Raw genomic sequence first — 24,120 nt, 5'->3', positions numbered from 1 at the left:
ACTTGAAACGCCCGTATCTTGGGCAAGGAAGGAGTGAGAGAGCTCACATTTCAGACACAGCATCCAGGCTGCAATGGCTTCAATTTGTGTTATTTTGGGGCAAAGTGGGGAATATTGAATTTTTGGTGAAAAAGTTGACCCCGCGGTCAATGTTTTTTTCAGCTGAGGAGAACTTGAAACGCCCATATCTTGGATAAGGAAGGAGTGAGAGAGCTCACATTTCAGACACAGCATCCAGTCTGCAATGGGATGAATTTGTGTTATTTTGGGGCAAATTGGGGAATATTGAATTTTTGGTGAAAATGTTGACCCCGCGGTCAATGTTTTTTTCAGCTGAGGAGATAACTTGAAACGCCCGTATCTTGGGCAAGGAAGGAGTGAGAGAGCTCACATTTCAGACACAGCATCCAGGCTGCAATGGCTTCAATTTGTGTTATTTTGGGGCAAAGTGGGGAATATTGAGTTTTTGGTGAAAATGTTGACCCCGCGGTCAATGTTTTTTTCAGCTGAGGAGAACTTGAAACGCCCATATCTTGGATAAGGAAGGAGTGAGAGAGCTCACATTTCAGACACAGCATCCAGGCTGCAATGGCTTCAATTTGTGTTATTTTGGGGCAAAGTGGGGAATATTGAGTTTTTGGTGAAAATGTTGACCCCGCGGTCAATGTTTTTTTCAGCTGAGGAGAACTTGAAACGCCCATATCTTGGATAAGGAAGGAGTGAGAGAGCTCACATTTCAGACACAGCATCCAGGCTGCAATGGGATGAATTTGTGTTATTTTGGGGCAAATTGGGGAATATTGAATTTTTGGTGAAAATGTTGACCCCGCGGTCAATGTTTTTTTCAGCTGAGGAGAACTTGAAACGCCCATATCTTGGGCAAGGAAGGAGTGAGAGAGCTTAAATTTCAGACGCAGCATCCAGGCAGGAATGGCATCAATTTGTGTTATTTTGGGGCAAATTGCGGAATATTGAATTTTTGGTGAAAAAGTTGACCTCGCGGTCAATGTTTTTTTCAGCTGAGGAGATAACTTGAAACGCCCGTATCTTGGGCAAGGAAGGAGTGAGAGAGCTCACATTTCAGACACAGCATCCAGGCTGCAATGGCTTCAATTTGTGTTATTTTGGGGCAAAGTGGGGAATATTGAATTTTTGGTGAAAAAGTTGACCCCGCGGTCAATGTTTTTTTCAGCTGAGGAGAACTTGAAACGCCCATATCTTGGATAAGGAAGGAGTGAGAGAGCTCACATTTCAGACACAGCATCCAGGCTGCAATGGGATGAATTTGTGTTATTTTGGGGCAAATTGGGGAATATTGAATTTTTGGTGAAAATGTTGACCCCGCGGTCAATGTTTTTTTCAGCTGAGGAGATAACTTGAAACGCCCGTATCTTGGGCAAGGAAGGAGTGAGAGAGCTCACATTTCAGACACAGCATCCAGGCTGCAATGGCTTCAATTTGTGTTATTTTGGGGCAAAGTGGGGAATATTGAATTTTTGGTGAAAATGTTGACCCCGCGGTCAATGTTTTTTTCAGCTGAGGAGAACTTGAAACGCCCATATCTTGGATAAGGAAGGAGTGAGAGAGCTTAAATTTCAGACGCAGCATCCAGGCTGCAATGGCTTCAATTTGTGTTATTTTGGGGCAAAGTGGGGAATATTGAATTTTTGGTGAAAATGTTGACCCCGCGGTCAACGTGTTTTTTCAACTGGAGAAAACTTGAAACGCCCATATCTTGGGCAAGGAAGGAGTTAGAGTGTTCAAATTTTTAGACGCAGCATCCAGGCTGCAATGGCTTCAATTTGTGTTATTTTGGGGCAAATTGGGGAATATTGTTTTTTTGGTGAAAAAGTTGACCCCGCGGTCAATGTTTTTTTCAGCTGAGGAGAACTTGAAACGCCCATATCTTGGATAAGGAAGGAGTGAGAGAGCTCACATTTCAAACACAGCATCCAGGCTGCAATGGGATGAATTTGTGTTATTTTGGGGCAAATTGGGGAATATTGAATTTTTGGTGAAAATGTTGACCCCGCGGTCAATGTTTTTTTCAGCTGAGGAGAACTTGAAACGCCCATATCTTGGGCAAGGAAGGAGTGAGAGAGCTTAAATTTCAGACGCAGCATCCAGGCAGGAATGGCATCAATTTGTGTTATTTTGGGGCAAATTGGGGAATATTGAATTTTTGGTGAAAATGTTGACCCCGCGGTCAACGTGTTTTTTCAACTGGAGAAAACTTGAAACGCCCATATCTTGGGCAAGGAAGGAGTTAGAGTGTTCAAATTTTTAGACGCAGCATCCAGGCTGCAATGTCTTCAATTTGTGTTATTTTGGGGCAAATTGGGGAATATTGAATTTTTTGGTGAAAAAGTTGACCCCGCGGTCAATGTTTTTTTCAGCTGAGGAGAACTTGAAACGCCCAAATCTTGGATAAGGAAGGAGTGAGAGAGCTCACATTTCAGACACAGCATCCAGGCTGCAATGGCTTCAATTTGTGTTATTTTGGGGCAAATTGGGGAATATTGAATTTTTGGTGAAAAAGTTGACCTCGCGGTCAATGTTTTTTTCAGCAGAGGAGATAACTTGAAACGCCCGTATCTTGGGCAAGGAAGGAGTTAGAGTGTTCAAATTTTTAGACGCAGCATCCAGGCTGCAATGGCTTCAATTTGTGTCATTTTGGGGCAAATTGGGGAATATTGAATTTTTTGTGAAAATGTTGACCCCGCGGTCAATGTTTTTTTCAGCTGAGGAGAACTTGAAACGCCCATATCTTGGGCAAGGAAGGAGTGAGAGAGCTTAAATTTCAGACGCAGCATCCAGGCAGGAATGGCATCAATTTGTGTTATTTTGGGGCAAATTGGGGAATATTGAATTTTTGGTGAAAAAGTTGACCCCGTGGTCAATGTTTTTTTCAGCTGAGGAGAACTTGAAACGCCCATATCTTGGATAAGGAAGGAGTGAGAGAGCTCACATTTCAGACACAGCATCCAGGCTGCAATGGCTTCAATTTGTGTTATTTTGGGGCAAAGTGGGGAATATTGAATTTTTGGTGAAAAAGTTGACCCCGTGGTCAATGTTTTTTTCAGCTGAGGAGAACTTGAAACGCCCATATCTTGGATAAGGAAGGAGTGAGAGAGCTCACGTTTCAGACACAGCATCCAGGCTGCAATGGCTTCAATTTGTGTTATTTCGGGGCAAATTGGGGAATATTGAATTTTTGGTGAAAATGTTGACCCCGCGGTCAACGTGTTTTTTCAACTGGAGAAAACTTGAAACGCCCATATCTTGGATAAGGAAGGAGTGAGAGAGCTCACATTTCAGACGCAGCATCCAGGCAGGAATGGCATCAATTTGTGTTATTTTGGGGCAAATTGGGGAATATTGAATTTTTGGTGAAAATGTTGACCCCGCGGTCAACGTGTTTTTTCAACTGGAGAAAACTTGAAACGCCCATATCTTGGGCAAGGAAGGAGTTAGAGTGTTCAAATTTTTAGACGCAGCATCCAGGCTGCAATGTCTTCAATTTGTGTTATTTTGGGGCAAATTGGGGAATATTGTTTTTTTGGTGAAAAAGTTGACCCCGCGGTCAATGTTTTTTTCAGCTGAGGAGAACTTGAAACGCCCAAATCTTGGATAAGGAAGGAGTGAGAGAGCTCACATTTCAGACACAGCATCCAGGCTGCAATGGCTTCAATTTGTGTTATTTTAGGGCAAATTGGGGAATATTGAATTTTTGGTGAAAAAGTTGACCTCGCGGTCAATGTTTTTTTCAGCAGAGGAGATAACTTGAAACGCCCGTATCTTGGGCAAGGAAGGAGTTAGAGTGTTCAAATTTTTAGACGCAGCATCCATGCTGCAATGGCTTCAATTTGTGTCATTTTGGGGCAAATTGGGGAATATTGAATTTTTTGTGAAAATGTTGACCCCGCGGTCAATGTTTTTTTCAGCTGAGGAGAACTTGAAACGCCCATATCTTGGATAAGGAAGGAGTGAGAGAGCTCACGTTTCAGACACAGCATCCAGGCTGCAATGGCTTCAATTTGTGTTATTTCGGGGCAAATTGGGGAATATTGAATTTTTTGTGAAAATGTTGACCCCGCGGTCAATGTTTTTTTCAGCTGAGGAGAACTTGAAACGCCCATATCTTGGGCAAGGAAGGAGTTAGAGAGCTCACATTTCAGACACAGCATCCAGGCTACAATGGCTTCAATTTGTGTTATTTCGGGGCAAATTGGGGAATATTGAATTTTTGGTGAAAATGTTGACCCCGCGGTCAACTTGTTTTTTCAACTGGAGAAAACTTGAAACGCCCATATCTTGGATAAGGAAGGAGTGAGAGAGCTCACATTTCAGACGCAGCATCCAGGCTGCAATGGGATGAATTTGTGTTATTTTGGGGCAAATTGGGGAATATTGAATTTTTGGTGAAAATGTTGACCCCGCGGTCAATGTTTTTTTCAGCTGAGGAGAACTTGAAACGCCCATATCTTGGATAAGGAAGGAGTGAGAGAGCTCACATTTCAGACACAGCATCCAGGCTGCAATGGGATGAATTTGTGTTATTTTGGGGCAAATTGGGGAATATTGAATTTTTGGTGAAAATGTTGACCCCGCGGTCAATGTTTTTTTCAGCTGAGGAGAACTTGAAACGCCCATATCTTGGGCAAGGAAGGAGTGAGAGAGCTTGAATTTCAGACGCAGCATCCAGGCAGGAATGGCATCAATTTGTGTTATTTTGGGGCAAATTGCGGAATATTGAATTTTTGGTGAAAAAGTTGACCTCGCGGTCAATGTTTTTTTCAGCTGAGGAGATAACTTGAAACGCCCGTATCTTGGGCAAGGAAGGAGTGAGAGAGCTCACATTTCAGACACAGCATCCAGGCTGCAATGGCTTCAATTTGTGTTATTTTGGGGCAAAGTGGGGAATATTGAATTTTTGGTGAAAATGTTGACCCCGCGGTCAATGTTTTTTTCAGCTGAGGAGAACTTGAAACGCCCATATCTTGGATAAGGAAGGAGTGAGAGAGCTCACATTTCAGACACAGCATCCAGGCTGCAATGGGATGAATTTGTGTTATTTTGGGGCAAATTGGGGAATATTGAATTTTTGGTGAAAATGTTGACCCCGCGGTCAATGTTTTTTTCAGCTGAGGAGAACTTGAAACGCCCATATCTTGGATAAGGAAGGAGTGAGAGAGCTCACATTTCAGACACAGCATCCAGGCTGCAATGGCTTCAATTTGTGTTATTTTGGGGCAAAGTGGGGAATATTGAATTTTTGGTGAAAAAGTTGACCCCGTGGTCAATGTTTTTTTCAGCTGAGGAGAACTTGAAACGCCCATATCTTGGATAAGGAAGGAGTGAGAGAGCTCACATTTCAAACACAGCATCTAGGCTGCAATGGGATGAATTTGTGTTATTTTGGGGCAAATTGGGGAATATTGAATTTTTGGTGAAAAAGTTGACCCCGTGGTCAATGTTTTTTTCAGCTGAGGAGAACTTGAAACGCCCATATCTTGGATAAGGAAGGAGTGAGAGAGCTCACGTTTCAGACACAGCATCCAGGCTGCAATGGCTTCAATTTGTTTTATTTTGGGGCAAATTGGGGAATATTGAATTTTTGGTGAAAATGTTGACCCCGCGGTCAATGTTTTTTTCAGCTGAGGAGAACTTGAAACGCCCATATCTTGGATAAGGAAGGAGTGAGAGAGCTCACGTTTCAGACACAGCATCCAGGCTGCAATGGCTTCAATTTGTTTTATTTTGGGGCAAATTGGGGAATATTGAATTTTTGGTGAAAATGTTGACCCCGCGGTCAATGTTTTTTTCAGCTGAGGAGAACTTGAAACGCCCATATCTTGGATAAGGAAGGAGTGAGAGAGCTCACATTTCAGACACAGCATCCAGGCTGCAATGGGATGAATTTGTGTTATTTTGGGGCAAATTGGGGAATATTGAATTTTTGGTGAAAATGTTGACCCCGCGGTCAACGTGTTTTTTCAACTGGAGAAAACTTGAAACGCCCATATCTTGGACAAGGAAGGAGTGAGAGAGCTCACATTTCAGACACAGCATCCAGGCTGCAATGGGATGAATTTGTGTTATTTTGGGGCAAATTGGGGAATATTGAATTTTTGGTGAAAATGTTGACCCCGCGGTCAACGTTTTTTTCAGCTGAGGAGAACTTGAAACGCCCATATCTTGGGCAAGGAAGGAGTGAGAGAGCTTAAATTTCAGACGCAGCATCCAGGCAGGAATGGCATCAATTTGTGTTATTTTGGGGCAAATTGGGGAATATTGAATTTTTGGTGAAAAAGTTGACCTCGCGGTCAATGTTTTTTTCAGCTGAGGAGATAACTTGAAACGCCCGTATCTTGGGCAAGGAAGGAGTTAGAGTGTTCAAATTTTTAGACGCAGCATCCAGGCTGCAATGGCTTCAATTTGTGTCATTTTGGGGCAAATTGGGGAATATTGAATTTTTTGTGAAAATGTTGACCCCGCGGTCAATGTTTTTTTCAGCTGAGGAGAACTTGAAACGCCCATATCTTGGATAAGGAAGGAGTGAGAGAGCTCACGTTTCAGACACAGCATCCAGGCTGCAATGGCTTCAATTTGTGTTATTTCGGGGCAAATTGGGGAATATTGAATTTTTTGTGAAAATGTTGACCCCGCGGTCAATGTTTTTTTCAGCTGAGGAGAACTTGAAACGCCCATATCTTGGGCAAGGAAGGAGTTAGAGAGCTCACATTTCAGACACAGCATCCAGGCTACAATGGCTTCAATTTGTGTTATTTCGGGGCAAATTGGGGAATATTGAATTTTTGGTGAAAATGTTGACCCCGCGGTCAACTTGTTTTTTCAACTGGAGAAAACTTGAAACGCCCATATCTTGGATAAGGAAGGAGTGAGAGAGCTCACATTTCAGACGCAGCATCCAGGCTGCAATGGGATGAATTTGTGTTATTTTGGGGCAAATTGGGGAATATTGAATTTTTGGTGAAAATGTTGACCCCGCGGTCAATGTTTTTTTCAGCTGAGGAGAACTTGAAACGCCCATATCTTGGATAAGGAAGGAGTGAGAGAGCTCACATTTCAGACACAGCATCCAGGCTGCAATGGGATGAATTTGTGTTATTTTGGGGCAAATTGGGGAATATTGAATTTTTGGTGAAAATGTTGACCCCGCGGTCAATGTTTTTTTCAGCTGAGGAGAACTTGAAACGCCCATATCTTGGGCAAGGAAGGAGTGAGAGAGCTTGAATTTCAGACGCAGCATCCAGGCAGGAATGGCATCAATTTGTGTTATTTTGGGGCAAATTGCGGAATATTGAATTTTTGGTGAAAAAGTTGACCTCGCGGTCAATGTTTTTTTCAGCTGAGGAGATAACTTGAAACGCCCGTATCTTGGGCAAGGAAGGAGTGAGAGAGCTCACATTTCAGACACAGCATCCAGGCTGCAATGGCTTCAATTTGTGTTATTTTGGGGCAAAGTGGGGAATATTGAATTTTTGGTGAAAATGTTGACCCCGCGGTCAATGTTTTTTTCAGCTGAGGAGAACTTGAAACGCCCATATCTTGGATAAGGAAGGAGTGAGAGAGCTCACATTTCAGACACAGCATCCAGGCTGCAATGGCTTCAATTTGTGTTATTTTGGGGCAAAGTGGGGAATATTGAATTTTTGGTGAAAAAGTTGACCCCGTGGTCAATGTTTTTTTCAGCTGAGGAGAACTTGAAACGCCCATATCTTGGATAAGGAAGGAGTGAGAGAGCTCACATTTCAAACACAGCATCTAGGCTGCAATGGGATGAATTTGTGTTATTTTGGGGCAAATTGGGGAATATTGAATTTTTGGTGAAAAAGTTGACCCCGTGGTCAATGTTTTTTTCAGCTGAGGAGAACTTGAAACGCCCATATCTTGGATAAGGAAGGAGTGAGAGAGCTCACGTTTCAGACACAGCATCCAGGCTGCAATGGCTTCAATTTGTTTTATTTTGGGGCAAATTGGGGAATATTGAATTTTTGGTGAAAATGTTGACCCCGCGGTCAATGTTTTTTTCAGCTGAGGAGAACTTGAAACGCCCATATCTTGGATAAGGAAGGAGTGAGAGAGCTCACGTTTCAGACACAGCATCCAGGCTGCAATGGCTTCAATTTGTTTTATTTTGGGGCAAATTGGGGAATATTGAATTTTTGGTGAAAATGTTGACCCCGCGGTCAATGTTTTTTTCAGCTGAGGAGAACTTGAAACGCCCATATCTTGGATAAGGAAGGAGTGAGAGAGCTCACATTTCAGACACAGCATCCAGGCTGCAATGGGATGAATTTGTGTTATTTTGGGGCAAATTGGGGAATATTGAATTTTTGGTGAAAATGTTGACCCCGCGGTCAACGTGTTTTTTCAACTGGAGAAAACTTGAAACGCCCATATCTTGGACAAGGAAGGAGTGAGAGAGCTCACATTTCAGACACAGCATCCAGGCTGCAATGGGATGAATTTGTGTTATTTTGGGGCAAATTGGGGAATATTGAATTTTTGGTGAAAATGTTGACCCCGCGGTCAATGTTTTTTTCAGCTGAGGAGAACTTGAAACGCCCATATCTTGGGCAAGGAAGGAGTGAGAGAGCTTAAATTTCAGACGCAGCATCCAGGCAGGAATGGCATCAATTTGTGTTATTTTGGGGCAAATTGGGGAATATTGAATTTTTGGTGAAAAAGTTGACCTCGCGGTCAATGTTTTTTTCAGCTGAGGAGATAACTTGAAACGCCCGTGTCTTGGGCAAGGAAGGAGTGAGAGAGCTCACATTTCAGACACAGCATCCAGGCTGCAATGGCTTCAATTTGTGTTATTTTGGGGCAAAGTGGGGAATATTGAATTTTTGGTGAAAATGTTGACCCCGCGGTCAATGTTTTTTTCAGCTGAGGAGAACTTGAAACGCCCATATCTTGGGCAAGGAAGGAGTGAGAGAGCTTAAATTTCAGACGCAGCATCCAGGCTGCAATGGCTTCAATTTGTGTTATTTTGGGGCAAAGTGGGGAATATTGAATTTTTGGTGAAAAAGTTGACCCCGCGGTCAACGTGTTTTTTCAACTGGAGAAAACTTGAAACGCCCATATCTTGGATAAGGAAGGAGTGAGAGAGCACACATTTCAGACACAGCATCCAGGCTGCAATGGCTTCAATTTGTGTTATTTTGGGGCAAATTGGGGAATATTGAATTTTTGGTGAAAATGTTGACCAAGCGGTCAACGTGTTTTTTCAACTGGAGAAAACTTGAAACGCCCATATCTTGGGCAAGGAAGGAGTTAGAGTGTTCAAATTTTTAGACGCAGCATCCAGGCTGCAATGGCTTCAATTTGTGTTATTTTGGGGCAAATTGGGGAATATTGAATTTTTGGTGAAAATGTTGACCCCGCGGTCAACGTGTTTTTTCAACTGGAGAAAACTTGAAACGCCCATATCTTGGATAAGGAAGGAGTGAGAGAGCTCACATTTCAGACACAGCATCCAGGCTGCAATGGCTTCAATTTGTGTTATTTTGGGGCAAATTGGGGAACATTGAATTTTTGGTGAAAATGTTGACCCCGCGGTCAATGTTTTTTTCAGCTGAGGAGAACTTGAAACGCCCATGTCTTGGATAAGGAAGGAGTGAGAGAGCTCACATTTCAGACACAGCATCCAGGCTGCAATGGGATGAATTTGTGTTATTTTGGGGCAAATTGGGGAATATTGAAATTTTGGTGAAAAAGTTGACCCCGCGGTCAATGTTTTTTTCAGCTGAGGAGAACTTGAAACGCCCATATCTTGGGCAAGGAAGGAGTGAGAGAGCTTAAATTTCAGACGCAGCATCCAGGCAGGAATGGCATCAATTTGTGTTATTTTGGGGCAAATTGCGGAATATTGAATTTTTGGTGAAAAAGTTGACCTCGCGGTCAATGTTTTTTTCAGCTGAGGAGATAACTTGAAACGCCCGTATCTTGGGCAAGGAAGGAGTGAGAGAGCTCACATTTCAGACACAGCATCCAGGCTGCAATGGCTTCAATTTGTGTTATTTTGGGGCAAATTGGGGAATATTGAATTTTTGGTGAAAATGTTGACCCCGCGGTCAACGTGTTTTTTCAACTGGAGAAAACTTGAAACGCCCATATCTTGGATAAGGAAGGAGTGAGAGAGCTCACATTTCAGACACAGCATCCAGGCTGCAATGGCTTCAATTTGTGTTATTTTGGGGCAAATTGGGGAATATTGAATTTTTGGTGAAAAAGTTGACCCCGCGGTCAACGTGTTTTTTCAACTGGAGAAAACTTGAAACGCCCATATCTTGGATAAGGAAGGAGTGAGAGAGCTCACATTTCAGACACAGCATCCAGGCTGCAATGGCTTCAATTTGTGTTATTTTGGGGCAAATTGGGGAATATTGAATTTTTGGTGAAAAAGTTGACCCCGCGGTCAACGTGTTTTTTCAACTGGAGAAAACTTGAAACGCCCATATCTTGGATAAGGAAGGAGTGAGAGAGCTCACATTTCAGACACAGCATCCAGGCTGCAATGGCTTCAATTTGTGTTATTTTGGGGCAAATTGGGGAATATTGAATTTTTGGTGAAAATGTTGACCCCGCGGTCAACTTGTTTTTTCAACTGGAGAAAACTTGAAACGCCCATATCTTGGATAAGGAAGGAGTGAGAGAGGTCACATTTCAGACACAGCATCCAGGCTGCAATGGGATGAATTTGTGTTATTTTGGGGCAAATTGGGGAATATTGAATTTTTGGTGAAAAAGTTGACCTCGCGGTCAATGTTTTTTTCAGCAGAGGAGATAACTTGAAACGCCCGTATCTTGGGCAAGGAAGGAGTGAGAGAGCTCACATTTCAGACACAGCATCCAGGCTGCAATGAGATGAATTTGTGTTATTTTGGGGCAAATTGGGGAATATTGAATTTTTGGTGAAAATGTTGACCCCGCGGTCAATGTTTTTTTCAGCTGAGGAGAACTTGAAACGCCCATATCTTGGGCAAGGAAGGAGTGAGAGAGCTTAAATTTCAGACGCAGCATCCAGGCAGGAATGGCATCAATTTGTGTTATTTTGGGGCAAATTGGGGAATATTGAATTTTTGGTGAAAAAGTTGACCTCGCGGTCAATGTTTTTTTGAGCAGAGGAGAACTTGAAACGCCCATATCTTGGATAAGGAAGGAGTGAGAGAGCTCACGTTTCAGACACAGCATCCAGGCTGCAATGGCTTCAATTTGTGTTATTTCGGGGCAAATTGGGGATTATTGAATTTTTTGTGAAAATGTTGACCCCGCGGTCAATGTTTTTTTCAGCTGAGGAGAACTTGAAACGCCCATATCTTGGGCAAGGAAGGAGTTAGAGAGCTCACATTTCAGACACAGCATCCAGGCTGCAATGGCTTCAATTTGTGTTATTTCGGGGCAAATTGGGGAATATTGAATTTTTGGTGAAAATGTTGACCCCGCGGTCAACTTGTTTTTTCAACTGGAGAAAACTTGAAACGCCCATATCTTGGATAAGGAAGGAGTGAGAGAGCTCACATTTCAGACACAGCATCCAGGCTGCAATGGGATGAATTTGTGTTATTTTGGGGCAAATTGGGGAATATTGAATTTTTGGTGAAAAAGTTGACCCCGCGGTCAATGTTTTTTTCAGCTGAGGAGAACTTGAAACGCCCATATCTTGGGCAAGGAAGGAGTGAGAGAGCTTAAATTTCAGACGCAGCATCCAGGCAGGAATGGCATCAATTTGTGTTATTTTGGGGCAAATTGGGGAATATTGAATTTTTGGTGAAAAAGTTGACCTCGCGGTCAATGTTTTTTTCAGCTGAGGAGATAACTTGAAACGGCCGTATCTTGGGCAAGGAAGGAGTTAGAGTGTTAAAATTTTTAGACGCAGCATCCAGGCTGCAATGGCTTCAATTTGTGTTATTTTGGGGCAAAGTGGGGAATATTGAATTTTTGGTGAAAATGTTGACCCCGCGGTCAACGTGTTTTTTCAACTGGAGAAAACTTGAAACGCCCATATCTTGGACAAGGAAGGAGTGAGAGAGCTCACATTTCAGACACAGCATCCAGGCTGCAATGGCTTCAATTTGTGTGATTTTGGGGCAAATTGGGGAATATTGAATTTTTGGTGAAAAAGTTGACCTCGCGGTCAATGTTTTTTTCAGCTGAGGAGATAACTTGAAACGCCCGTGTCTTGGGCAAGGAAGGAGTGAGAGAGCTCACATTTCAGACACAGCATCCAGGCTGCAATGGCTTCAATTTGTGTTATTTTGGGGCAAAGTGGGGAATATTGAATTTTTGGTGAAAATGTTGACCCCGCGGTCAATGTTTTTTTCAGCTGAGGAGAACTTGAAACGCCCATATCTTGGGCAAGGAAGGAGTGAGAGAGCTTAAATTTCAGACGCAGCATCCAGGCTGCAATGGCTTCAATTTGTGTTATTTTGGGGCAAAGTGGGGAATATTGAGTTTTTGGTGAAAATGTTGACCCCGCGGTCAATGTTTTTTTCAGCTGAGGAGAACTTGAAACGCCCATATCTTGGATAAGGAAGGAGTGAGAGAGCTCACATTTCAGACACAGCATCCAGGCTGCAATGGGATGAATTTGTGTTATTTTGGGGCAAATTGGGGAATATTGAATTTTTGGTGAAAATGTTGACCCCGCGGTCAATGTTTTTTTCAGCTGAGGAGAACTTGAAACGCCCATATCTTGGGCAAGGAAGGAGTGAGAGAGCTTAAATTTCAGACGCAGCATCCAGGCAGGCATGGCATCAATTTGTGTTATTTTGGGGCAAATTGGGGAATATTGAATTTTTGGTGAAAAAGTTCACCTCGCGGTCAATGTTTTTTTCAGCTGAGGAGATAACTTGAAACGCCCGTATCTTGGGCAAGGAAGGAGTTAGAGTGTTCAAATTTTTAGACGCAGCATCCAGGCTGCAATGCCTTCAATTTGTGTCATTTTGGGGCAAATTGGGGAATATTGAATTTTTTGTGAAAAAGTTGACCCCGCGGTCAATGTTTTTTTCAACTGAGGAGAACTTGAAACGCCCATATCTTGGATAATGAAGGAGTGAGAGAGCTCACATTTCAGACACAGCATCCAGGCTGCAATGGCTTCAATTTGTGTTATTTTGGGGCAAATTGGGGAATATTGAATTTTTGGTGAAAATGTTGACCCCGCGGTCAACGTGTTTTTTCAACTGGAGAAAACTTGAAACGCCCATATCTTGGACAAGGAAGGAGTGAGAGAGCTCACATTTCAGACACAGCATCCAGGCTGCAATGGCTTCAATTTGTGTGATTTTGGGGCAAAGTGGGGAATATTGAATTTTTGGTGAAAAAGTTGACCCCGCGGTCAGTGTTTTTTTCAGCTGAGGAGAACTTGAAACGCCCATATCTTGGGCAAGGAAGGAGTGAGAGAGCTTAAATTTCAGACGCAGCATCCAGGCAGAAATGGCATCAATTTGTGTTATTTTGGGGCAAATTGGGGAATATTGAATTTTTGGTGAAAAAGTTGACCTCGCGGTCAATGTTTTTTTCAGCTGAGGAGATAACTTGAAACGGCCGTATCTTGGGCAAGGAAGGAGTTAGAGTGTTAAAATTTTTAGACGCAGCATCCAGGCTGCAATGGCTTCAATTTGTGTTATTTTGGGGCAAAGTGGGGAATATTGAATTTTTGGTGAAAATGTTGACCCCGCGGTCAATGTTTTTTTCAGCTGAGGAGAACTTGAAACGCCCATATCTTGGATAAGGAAGGAGTGAGAGAGCTCACGTTTCAGACACAGCATCCAGGCTGCAATGGCTTCAATTTGTGTTATTTCGGGGCAAATTGGGGAATATTGAATTTTTTGTGAAAATGTTGACCCCGCGGTCAATGTTTTTTTCAGCTGAGGAGAACTTGAAACGCCCATATCTTCGGCAAGGAAGGAGTGAGAGAGCTTAAATTTCAGACGCAGCATCCAGGCAGGAATGGCATCAATTTGTGTTATTTTGGGGCAAATTGGGGAATATTGAATTTTTGGTGAAAAAGTTGACCTCGCGGTCAATGTTTTTTTCAGCTGAGGAGATAACTTGAAACGCCCGTATCTTGGGCAAGGAAGGAGTGAGAGAGCTCACATTTCAGACACAGCATCCAGGCTGCAATGGCTTCAATTTGTGTTATTTTGGGGCAAAGTGGGGAATATTGAATTTTTGGTGAAAATGTTGACCCCGCGGTCAATGTTTTTTTCAGCTGAGGAGAACTTGAAACGCCCATATCTTGGGCAAGGAAGGAGTGAGAGAGCTTAAATTTCAGACGCAGCATCCAGGCAGGAATGGCATCAATTTGTGTTATTTTGGGGCAAATTGGGGAATATTGAATTTTTGGTGAAAAAGTTGACCTCGCGGTCAATGTTTTTTTCAGCTGAGGAGATAACTTGAAACGCCCGTATCTTGGGCAAGGAAGGAGTGAGAGAGCTCACATTTCAGACACAGCATCCAGGCTGCAATGGGATGAATTTGTGTTATTTTGGGGCAAATTGGGGAATATTGAATTTTTGGTGAAAATGTTGACCCCGCGGTCAATGTTTTTTTCAGCTGAGGAGAACTTGAAACGCCCATATCTTGGATAAGGAAGGAGTGAGAGAGCTCACATTTCAGACACAGCATCCAGGCTGCAATGGGATGAATTTGTGTTATTTTGGGGCAAATTGGGGAATATTGAATTTTTGGTGAAAATGTTGACCCCGCGGTCAACGTGTTTTTTCAACTGGAGAAAACTTGAAACGCCCATATCTTGGATAAGGAAGGAGTGAGAGAGCTCACATTTCAGACACAGCATCCAGGCTGCAATGGCTTCAATTTGTGTTATTTTGGGGCAAATTGGGGAATATTGAATTTTTGGTGAAAATGTTGACCCCGCGGTCAACTTGTTTTTTCAACTGGAGAAAACTTGAAACGCCCATATCTTGGATAAGGAAGGAGTGAGAGAGGTCACATTTCAGACACAGCATCCAGGCTGCAATGGGATGAATTTGTGTTATTTTGGGGCAAATTGGGGAATATTGAATTTTTGGTGAAAAAGTTGACCTCGCGGTCAATGTTTTTTTCAGCTGAGGAGAACTTGAAACGCCCATATCTTGGATAAGGAAGGAGTGAGAGAGCTCACGTTTCAGACACAGCATCCAGGCTGCAATGGCTTCAATTTGTGTTATTTCGGGGCAAATTGGGGAATATTGAATTTTTTGTGAAAATGTTGACCCCGCGGTCAATGTTTTTTTCAGCTGAGGAGAACTTGAAACGCCCATATCTTCGGCAAGGAAGGAGTGAGAGAGCTTAAATTTCAGACGCAGCATCCAGGCAGGAATGGCATCAATTTGTGTTATTTTGGGGCAAATTGGGGAATATTGAATTTTTGGTGAAAAAGTTGACCTCGCGGTCAATGTTTTTTTCAGCTGAGGAGATAACTTGAAACGCCCGTATCTTGGGCAAGGAAGGAGTGAGAGAGCTCACATTTCAGACACAGCATCCAGGCTGCAATGGCTTCAATTTGTGTTATTTTGGGGCAAAGTGGGGAATATTGAATTTTTGGTGAAAATGTTGACCCCGCGGTCAATGTTTTTTTCAGCTGAGGAGAACTTGAAACGCCCATATCTTGGGCAAGGAAGGAGTGAGAGAGCTTAAATTTCAGACGCAGCATCCAGGCAGGAATGGCATCAATTTGTGTTATTTTGGGGCAAATTGGGGAATATTGAATTTTTGGTGAAAAAGTTGACCTCGCGGTCAATGTTTTTTTCAGCTGAGGAGATAACTTGAAACGCCCGTATCTTGGGCAAGGAAGGAGTGAGAGAGCTCACATTTCAGACACAGCATCCAGGCTGCAATGGGATGAATTTGTGTTATTTTGGGGCAAATTGGGGAATATTGAATTTTTGGTGAAAATGTTGACCCCGCGGTCAATGTTTTTTTCAGCTGAGGAGAACTTGAAACGCCCATATCTTGGATAAGGAAGGAGTGAGAGAGCTCACATTTCAGACACAGCATCCAGGCTGCAATGGGATGAATTTGTGTTATTTTGGGGCAAATTGGGGAATATTGAATTTTTGGTGAAAATGTTGACCCCGCGGTCAACGTGTTTTTTCAACTGGAGAAAACTTGAAACGCCCATATCTTGGATAAGGAAGGAGTGAGAGAGCTCACATTTCAGACACAGCATCCAGGCTGCAATGGCTTCAATTTGTGTTATTTTGGGGCAAATTGGGGAATATTGAATTTTTGGTGAAAATGTTGACCCCGCGGTCAACTTGTTTTTTCAACTGGAGAAAACTTGAAACGCCCATATCTTGGATAAGGAAGGAGTGAGAGAGGTCACATTTCAGACACAGCATCCAGGCTGCAATGGGATGAATTTGTGTTATTTTGGGGCAAATTGGGGAATATTGAATTTTTGGTGAAAAAGTTGACCTCGCGGTCAATGTTTTTTTCAGCAGAGGAGATAACTTGAAACGCCCGTATCTTGGGCAAGGAAGGAGTGAGAGAGCTCACATTTCAGACACAGCATCCAGGCTGCAATGAGATGAATTTGTGTTATTTTGGGGCAAATTGGGGAATATTGAATTTTTGGTGAAAATGTTGACCCCGCGGTCAATGTTTTTTTCAGCTGAGGAGAACTTGAAACGCCCATATCTTGGGCAAGGAAGGAGTGAGAGAGCTTAAATTTCAGACGCAGCATCCAGGCAGGAATGGCATCAATTTGTGTTATTTTGGGGCAAATTGGGGAATATTGAATTTTTGGTGAAAAAGTTGACCTCGCGGTCAATGTTTTTTTGAGCAGAGGAGAACTTGAAACGCCCATATCTTGGATAAGGAAGGAGTGAGAGAGCTCACGTTTCAGACACAGCATCCAGGCTGCAATGGCTTCAATTTGTGTTATTTCGGGGCAAATTGGGGATTATTGAATTTTTTGTGAAAATGTTGACCCCGCGGTCAATGTTTTTTTCAGCTGAGGAGAACTTGAAACGCCCATATCTTGGGCAAGGAAGGAGTTAGAGAGCTCACATTTCAGACACAGCATCCAGGCTGCAATGGCTTCAATTTGTGTTATTTCGGGGCAAATTGGGGAATATTGAATTTTTGGTGAAAATGTTGACCCCGCGGTCAACTTGTTTTTTCAACTGGAGAAAACTTGAAACGCCCATATCTTGGATAAGGAAGGAGTGAGAGAGCTCACATTTCAGACACAGCATCCAGGCTGCAATGGGATGAATTTGTGTTATTTTGGGGCAAATTGGGGAATATTGAATTTTTGGTGAAAAAGTTGACCCCGCGGTCAATGTTTTTTTCAGCTGAGGAGAACTTGAAACGCCCATATCTTGGGCAAGGAAGGAGTGAGAGAGCTTAAATTTCAGACGCAGCATCCAGGCAGGAATGGCATCAATTTGTGTTATTTTGGGGCAAATTGCGGAATATTGAATTTTTGGTGAAAAAGTTGACCTCGCGGTCAATGTTTTTTTCAGCTGAGGAGAACTTGAAACGCCCATATCTTGGGCAAGGAAGGAGTGAGAGAGCTCACATTTCAGACACAGCATCCAGGCTGCAATGGCTTCAATTTGTGTTATTTTGGGGCAAATTGGGGAATATTGAATTTTTGGTGAAAATGTTGACCCCGCGGTCAACGTGTTTTTTCAACTGGAGAAAACTTGAAACGCCCATATCTTGGACAAGGAAGGAGTGAGAGAGCTCACATTTCAGACACAGCATCCAGGCTGCAATGGCTTCAATTTGTGTGATTTTGGGGCACAGTGGGGAATATTGAATTTTTGGTGAAAAAGTTGACCCCGCGGTTAATGTTTTTTTCAGCTGAGGAGAACTTGAAACGCCCATATCTTGGGCAAGGAAGGAGTGAGAGAGCTTAAATTTCAGACGCAGCATCCAGGCAGAAATGGCATCAATTTGTGTTATTTTGGGGCAAATTGGGGAATATTGAATTTTTGGTGAAAAAGTTGACCTCGCGGTCAATGTTTTTTTCAGCTGAGGAGATAACTTGAAACGGCCGTATCTTGGGCAAGGAAGGAGTTAGAGTGTTAAAATTTTTAGACGCAGCATCCAGGCTGCAATGGCTTCAATTTGTGTTATTTTGGGGCAAAGTGGGGAATATTGAATTTTTGGTGAAAATGTTGACCCCGCGGTCAACGTGTTTTTTCAACTGGAGAAAACTTGAAACGCCCATATCTTGGGCAAGGAAGGAGTTAGAGTGTTCAAATTTTTAGACGCAGCATCCAGGCTGCAATGGCTTCAATTTGTGTTATTTTGGGGCAAATTGGGGAATATTGTTTTTTTGGTGAAAAAGTTGACCTCGCGGTCAATGTTTTTTTCAGCTGAGGAGAACTTGAAACGCCCATATCTTGGGCAAGGAAGGAGTGAGAGAGCTTAAATTTCAGACGCAGCATCCAGGCAGGCATGGCATCAATTTGTGTTATTTTGGGGAAAATTGGGGAATATTGAATTTTTGGTGAAAAAGTTGACCTCGCGGTCAATGTTTTTTTCAGCTGAGGAGATAACTTGAAACGCCCATATCTTGGACAAGGAAGGAGTGAGAGAGCTCACATTTCAGACACAGCATCCAGGCTGCAATGGCTTCAATTTGTGTGATTTTGGGGCAAAGTGGGGAATATTGAATTTTTGGTGAAAAAGTTGACCCCGCGGTTAATGTTTTTTTCAGCTGAGGAGAACTTGAAACGCCCATATCTTGGATAAGGAAGGAGTGAGAGAGCTCACGTTTCAGACACAGCATCCAGGCTGCAATGGCTTCAATTTGTTTTATTTTGGGGCAAATTGGGGAATATTGAATTTTTGGTGAAAATGTTGACCCCGCGGTCAATGTTTTTTTCAGCTGAGGAGAACTTGAAACGCCCATATCTTGGATAAGGAAGGAGTGAGAGAGCTCACATTTCAGACACAGCATCCAGGCTGCAATGGGATGAATTTGTGTTATTTTGGGGCAAATTGGGGAATATTGAATTTTTGGTGAAAATGTTGACCCCGCGGTCAATGTTTTTTTCAGCTGAGGAGAACTTGAAACGCCCATATCTTGGGCAAGGAAGGAGTGAGAGAGCTTAAATTTCAGACGCAGCATCCAGGCAGGAATGGCATCAATTTGTGTTATTTTGGGGCAAATTGGGGAATATTGAATTTTTGGTGAAAAAGTTGACCTCGCGGTCAATGTTTTTTTCAGCAGAGGAGATAACTTGAAACGCCCGTATCTTGGGCAAGGAAGGAGTTAGAGTGTTACAATTTTTAGACGCAGCATCCAGGCTGCAATGGCTTCAATTTGTGTCATTTTGGGGCAAATTGGGGAATATTGAATTTTTTGTGAAAATGTTGACCCCGCGGTCAATGTTTTTTTCAGCTGAGGAGAACTTGAAACGCCCATATCTTGGATAAGGAAGGAGTGAGAGAGCTCACGTTTCAGACACAGCATCCAGGCTGCAATGGCTTCAATTTGTGTTATTTCGGGGCAAATTGGGGAATATTGAATTTTTTGTGAAAATGTTGACCCCGCGGTCAATGTTTTTTTCAGCTGAGGAGAACTTGAAACGCCCATATCTTGGGCAAGGAAGGAGTTAGAGAGCTCACATTTCAGACACAGCATCCAGGCTGCAATGGCTTCAATTTGTGTTATTTTGGGGCAAATTGGGGAATATTGAATTTTTGGTGAAAATGTTGACCCCGCGGTCAACGTGTTTTTTCAACTGGAGAAAACTTGAAACGCCCATATCTTGGACAAGGAAGGAGTGAGAGAGCTCACATTTCAGACACAGCATCCAGGCTGCAATGGCTTCAATTTGTGTGATTTTGGGGCAAATTGGGGAATATTGAATTTTTGGTGAAAAAGTTGACCTCGCGGTCAATGTTTTTTTCAGCTGAGGAGATAACTTGAAACGCCCGTGTCTTGGGCAAGGAAGGAGTGAGAGAGCTCACATTTCAGACACAGCATCCAGGCTGCAATGGCTTCAATTTGTGTTATTTTGGGGCAAAGTGGGGAATATTGAATTTTTGGTGAAAATGTTGACCCCGCGGTCAATGTTTTTTTCAGCTGAGGAGAACTTGAAACGCCCATATCTTGGGCAAGGAAGGAGTGAGAGAGCTTAAATTTCAGACGCAGCATCCAGGCTGCAATGGCTTCAATTTGTGTTATTTTGGGGCAAAGTGGGGAATATTGAGTTTTTGGTGAAAATGTTGACCCCGCGGTCAATGTTTTTTTCAGCTGAGGAGAACTTGAAACGCCCATATCTTGGATAAGGAAGGAGTGAGAGAGCTCACATTTCAGACACAGCATCCAGGCTGCAATGGGATGAATTTGTGTTATTTTGGGGCAAATTGGGGAATATTGAATTTTTGGTGAAAATGTTGACCCCGCGGTCAATGTTTTTTTCAGCTGAGGAGAACTTGAAACGCCCATATCTTGGGCAAGGAAGGAGTGAGAGAGCTTAAATTTCAGACGCAGCATCCAGGCAGGCATGGCATCAATTTGTGTTATTTTGGGGCAAATTGGGGAATATTGAATTTTTGGTGAAAAAGTTCACCTCGCGGTCAATGTTTTTTTCAGCTGAGGAGATAACTTGAAACGCCCGTATCTTGGGCAAGGAAGGAGTTAGAGTGTTCAAATTTTTAGACGCAGCATCCAGGCTGCAATGCCTTCAATTTGTGTCATTTTGGGGCAAATTGGGGAATATTGAATTTTTTGTGAAAAAGTTGACCCCGCGGTCAATGTTTTTTTCAGCTGAGGAGAACTTGAAACGCCCATATCTTGGATAATGAAGGAGTGAGAGAGCTCACATTTCAGACACAGCATCCAGGCTGCAATGGCTTCAATTTGTGTTATTTTGGGGCAAATTGGGGAATATTGAATTTTTGGTGAAAATGTTGACCCCGCGGTCAACTTGTTTTTTCAACTGGAGAAAACTTGAAACGCCCATATCTTGGATAAGGAAGGAGTGAGAGAGCTCACATTTCAGACACAGCATCCAGGCTGCAATGGGATGAATTTGTGTTATTTTGGGGCAAATTGGGGAATATTGAATTTTTGGTGAAAAAGTTGACCCCGCGGTCAATGTTTTTTTCAGCTGAGGAGAACTTGAAACGCCCATATCTTGGGCAAGGAAGGAGTGAGAGAGCTTAAATTTCAGACGCAGCATCCAGGCAGGAATGGCATCAATTTGTGTTATTTTGGGGCAAATTGCGGAATATTGAATTTTTGGTGAAAAAGTTGACCTCGCGGTCAATGTTTTTTTCAGCTGAGGAGAACTTGAAACGCCCATATCTTGGGCAAGGAAGGAGTGAGAGAGCTCACATTTCAGACACAGCATCCAGGCTGCAATGGCTTCAATTTGTGTTATTTTGGGGCAAATTGGGGAATATTGAATTTTTGGTGAAAATGTTGACCCCGCGGTCAACGTGTTTTTTCAACTGGAGAAAACTTGAAACGCCCATATCTTGGACAAGGAAGGAGTGAGAGAGCTCACATTTCAGACACAGCATCCAGGCTGCAATGGCTTCAATTTGTGTGATTTTGGGGCACAGTGGGGAATATTGAATTTTTGGTGAAAAAGTTGACCCCGCGGTTAATGTTTTTTTCAGCTGAGGAGAACTTGAAACGCCCATATCTTGGGCAAGGAAGGAGTGAGAGAGCTTAAATTTCAGACGCAGCATCCAGGCAGAAATGGCATCAATTTGTGTTATTTTGGGGCAAATTGGGGAATATTGAATTTTTGGTGAAAAAGTTGACCTCGCGGTCAATGTTTTTTTCAGCTGAGGAGATAACTTGAAACGGCCGTATCTTGGGCAAGGAAGGAGTTAGAGTGTTAAAATTTTTAGACGCAGCATCCAGGCTGCAATGGCTTCAATTTGTGTTATTTTGGGGCAAAGTGGGGAATATTGAATTTTTGGTGAAAATGTTGACCCCGCGGTCAACGTGTTTTTTCAACTGGAGAAAACTTGAAACGCCCATATCTTGGGCAAGGAAGGAGTTAGAGTGTTCAAATTTTTAGACGCAGCATCCAGGCTGCAATGGCTTCAATTTGTGTTATTTTGGGGCAAATTGGGGAATATTGTTTTTTTGGTGAAAAAGTTGACCTCGCGGTCAATGTTTTTTTCAGCTGAGGAGAACTTGAAACGCCCATATCTTGGGCAAGGAAGGAGTGAGAGAGCTTAAATTTCAGACGCAGCATCCAGGCAGGCATGGCATCAATTTGTGTTATTTTGGGGAAAATTGGGGAATATTGAATTTTTGGTGAAAAAGTTGACCTCGCGGTCAATGTTTTTTTCAGCTGAGGAGATAACTTGAAACGCCCATATCTTGGACAAGGAAGGAGTGAGAGAGCTCACATTTCAGACACAGCATCCAGGCTGCAATGGCTTCAATTTGTGTGATTTTGGGGCAAAGTGGGGAATATTGAATTTTTGGTGAAAAAGTTGACCCCGCGGTTAATGTTTTTTTCAGCTGAGGAGAACTTGAAACGCCCATATCTTGGATAAGGAAGGAGTGAGAGAGCTCACGTTTCAGACACAGCATCCAGGCTGCAATGGCTTCAATTTGTTTTATTTTGGGGCAAATTGGGGAATATTGAATTTTTGGTGAAAATGTTGACCCCGCGGTCAATGTTTTTTTCAGCTGAGGAGAACTTGAAACGCCCATATCTTGGATAAGGAAGGAGTGAGAGAGCTCACATTTCAGACACAGCATCCAGGCTGCAATGGGATGAATTTGTGTTATTTTGGGGCAAATTGGGGAATATTGAATTTTTGGTGAAAATGTTGACCCCGCGGTCAATGTTTTTTTCAGCTGAGGAGAACTTGAAACGCCCATATCTTGGGCAAGGAAGGAGTGAGAGAGCTTAAATTTCAGACGCAGCATCCAGGCAGGAATGGCATCAATTTGTGTTATTTTGGGGCAAATTGGGGAATATTGAATTTTTGGTGAAAAAGTTGACCTCGCGGTCAATGTTTTTTTCAGCAGAGGAGATAACTTGAAACGCCCGTATCTTGGGCAAGGAAGGAGTTAGAGTGTTACAATTTTTAGACGCAGCATCCAGGCTGCAATGGCTTCAATTTGTGTCATTTTGGGGCAAATTGGGGAATATTGAATTTTTTGTGAAAATGTTGACCCCGCGGTCAATGTTTTTTTCAGCTGAGGAGAACTTGAAACGCCCATATCTTGGATAAGGAAGGAGTGAGAGAGCTCACGTTTCAGACACAGCATCCAGGCTGCAATGGCTTCAATTTGTGTTATTTCGGGGCAAATTGGGGAATATTGAATTTTTTGTGAAAATGTTGACCCCGCGGTCAATGTTTTTTTCAGCTGAGGAGAACTTGAAACGCCCATATCTTGGGCAAGGAAGGAGTTAGAGAGCTCACATTTCAGACACAGCATCCAGGCTGCAATGGCTTCAATTTGTGTTATTTTGGGGCAAATTGGGGAATATTGAATTTTTGGTGAAAATGTTGACCCCGCGGTCAACGTGTTTTTTCAACTGGAGAAAACTTGAAACGCCCATATCTTGGACAAGGAAGGAGTGAGAGAGCTCACATTTCAGACACAGCATCCAGGCTGCAATGGCTTCAATTTGTGTGATTTTGGGGCAAATTGGGGAATATTGAATTTTTGGTGAAAAAGTTGACCTCGCGGTCAATGTTTTTTTCAGCTGAGGAGATAACTTGAAACGCCCGTGTCTTGGGCAAGGAAGGAGTGAGAGAGCTCACATTTCAGACACAGCATCCAGGCTGCAATGGCTTCAATTTGTGTTATTTTGGGGCAAAGTGGGGAATATTGAATTTTTGGTGAAAATGTTGACCCCGCGGTCAATGTTTTTTTCAGCTGAGGAGAACTTGAAACGCCCATATCTTGGGCAAGGAAGGAGTGAGAGAGCTTAAATTTCAGACGCAGCATCCAGGCTGCAATGGCTTCAATTTGTGTTATTTTGGGGCAAAGTGGGGAATATTGAGTTTTTGGTGAAAATGTTGACCCCGCGGTCAATGTTTTTTTCAGCTGAGGAGAACTTGAAACGCCCATATCTTGGATAAGGAAGGAGTGAGAGAGCTCACATTTCAGACACAGCATCCAGGCTGCAA

Source organism: Genypterus blacodes, unplaced genomic scaffold (genome assembly GCF_046128005.1).
Source record: "Genypterus blacodes isolate CSIRO-AG114 ecotype Tasmania unplaced genomic scaffold, CSIRO-AGI_Gbla_v1 ptg000141l_1, whole genome shotgun sequence".
Lineage (NCBI taxonomy): Eukaryota > Metazoa > Chordata > Actinopteri > Ophidiiformes > Ophidiidae > Genypterus > Genypterus blacodes.
This window is presented reverse-complemented; position numbering follows the sequence as displayed.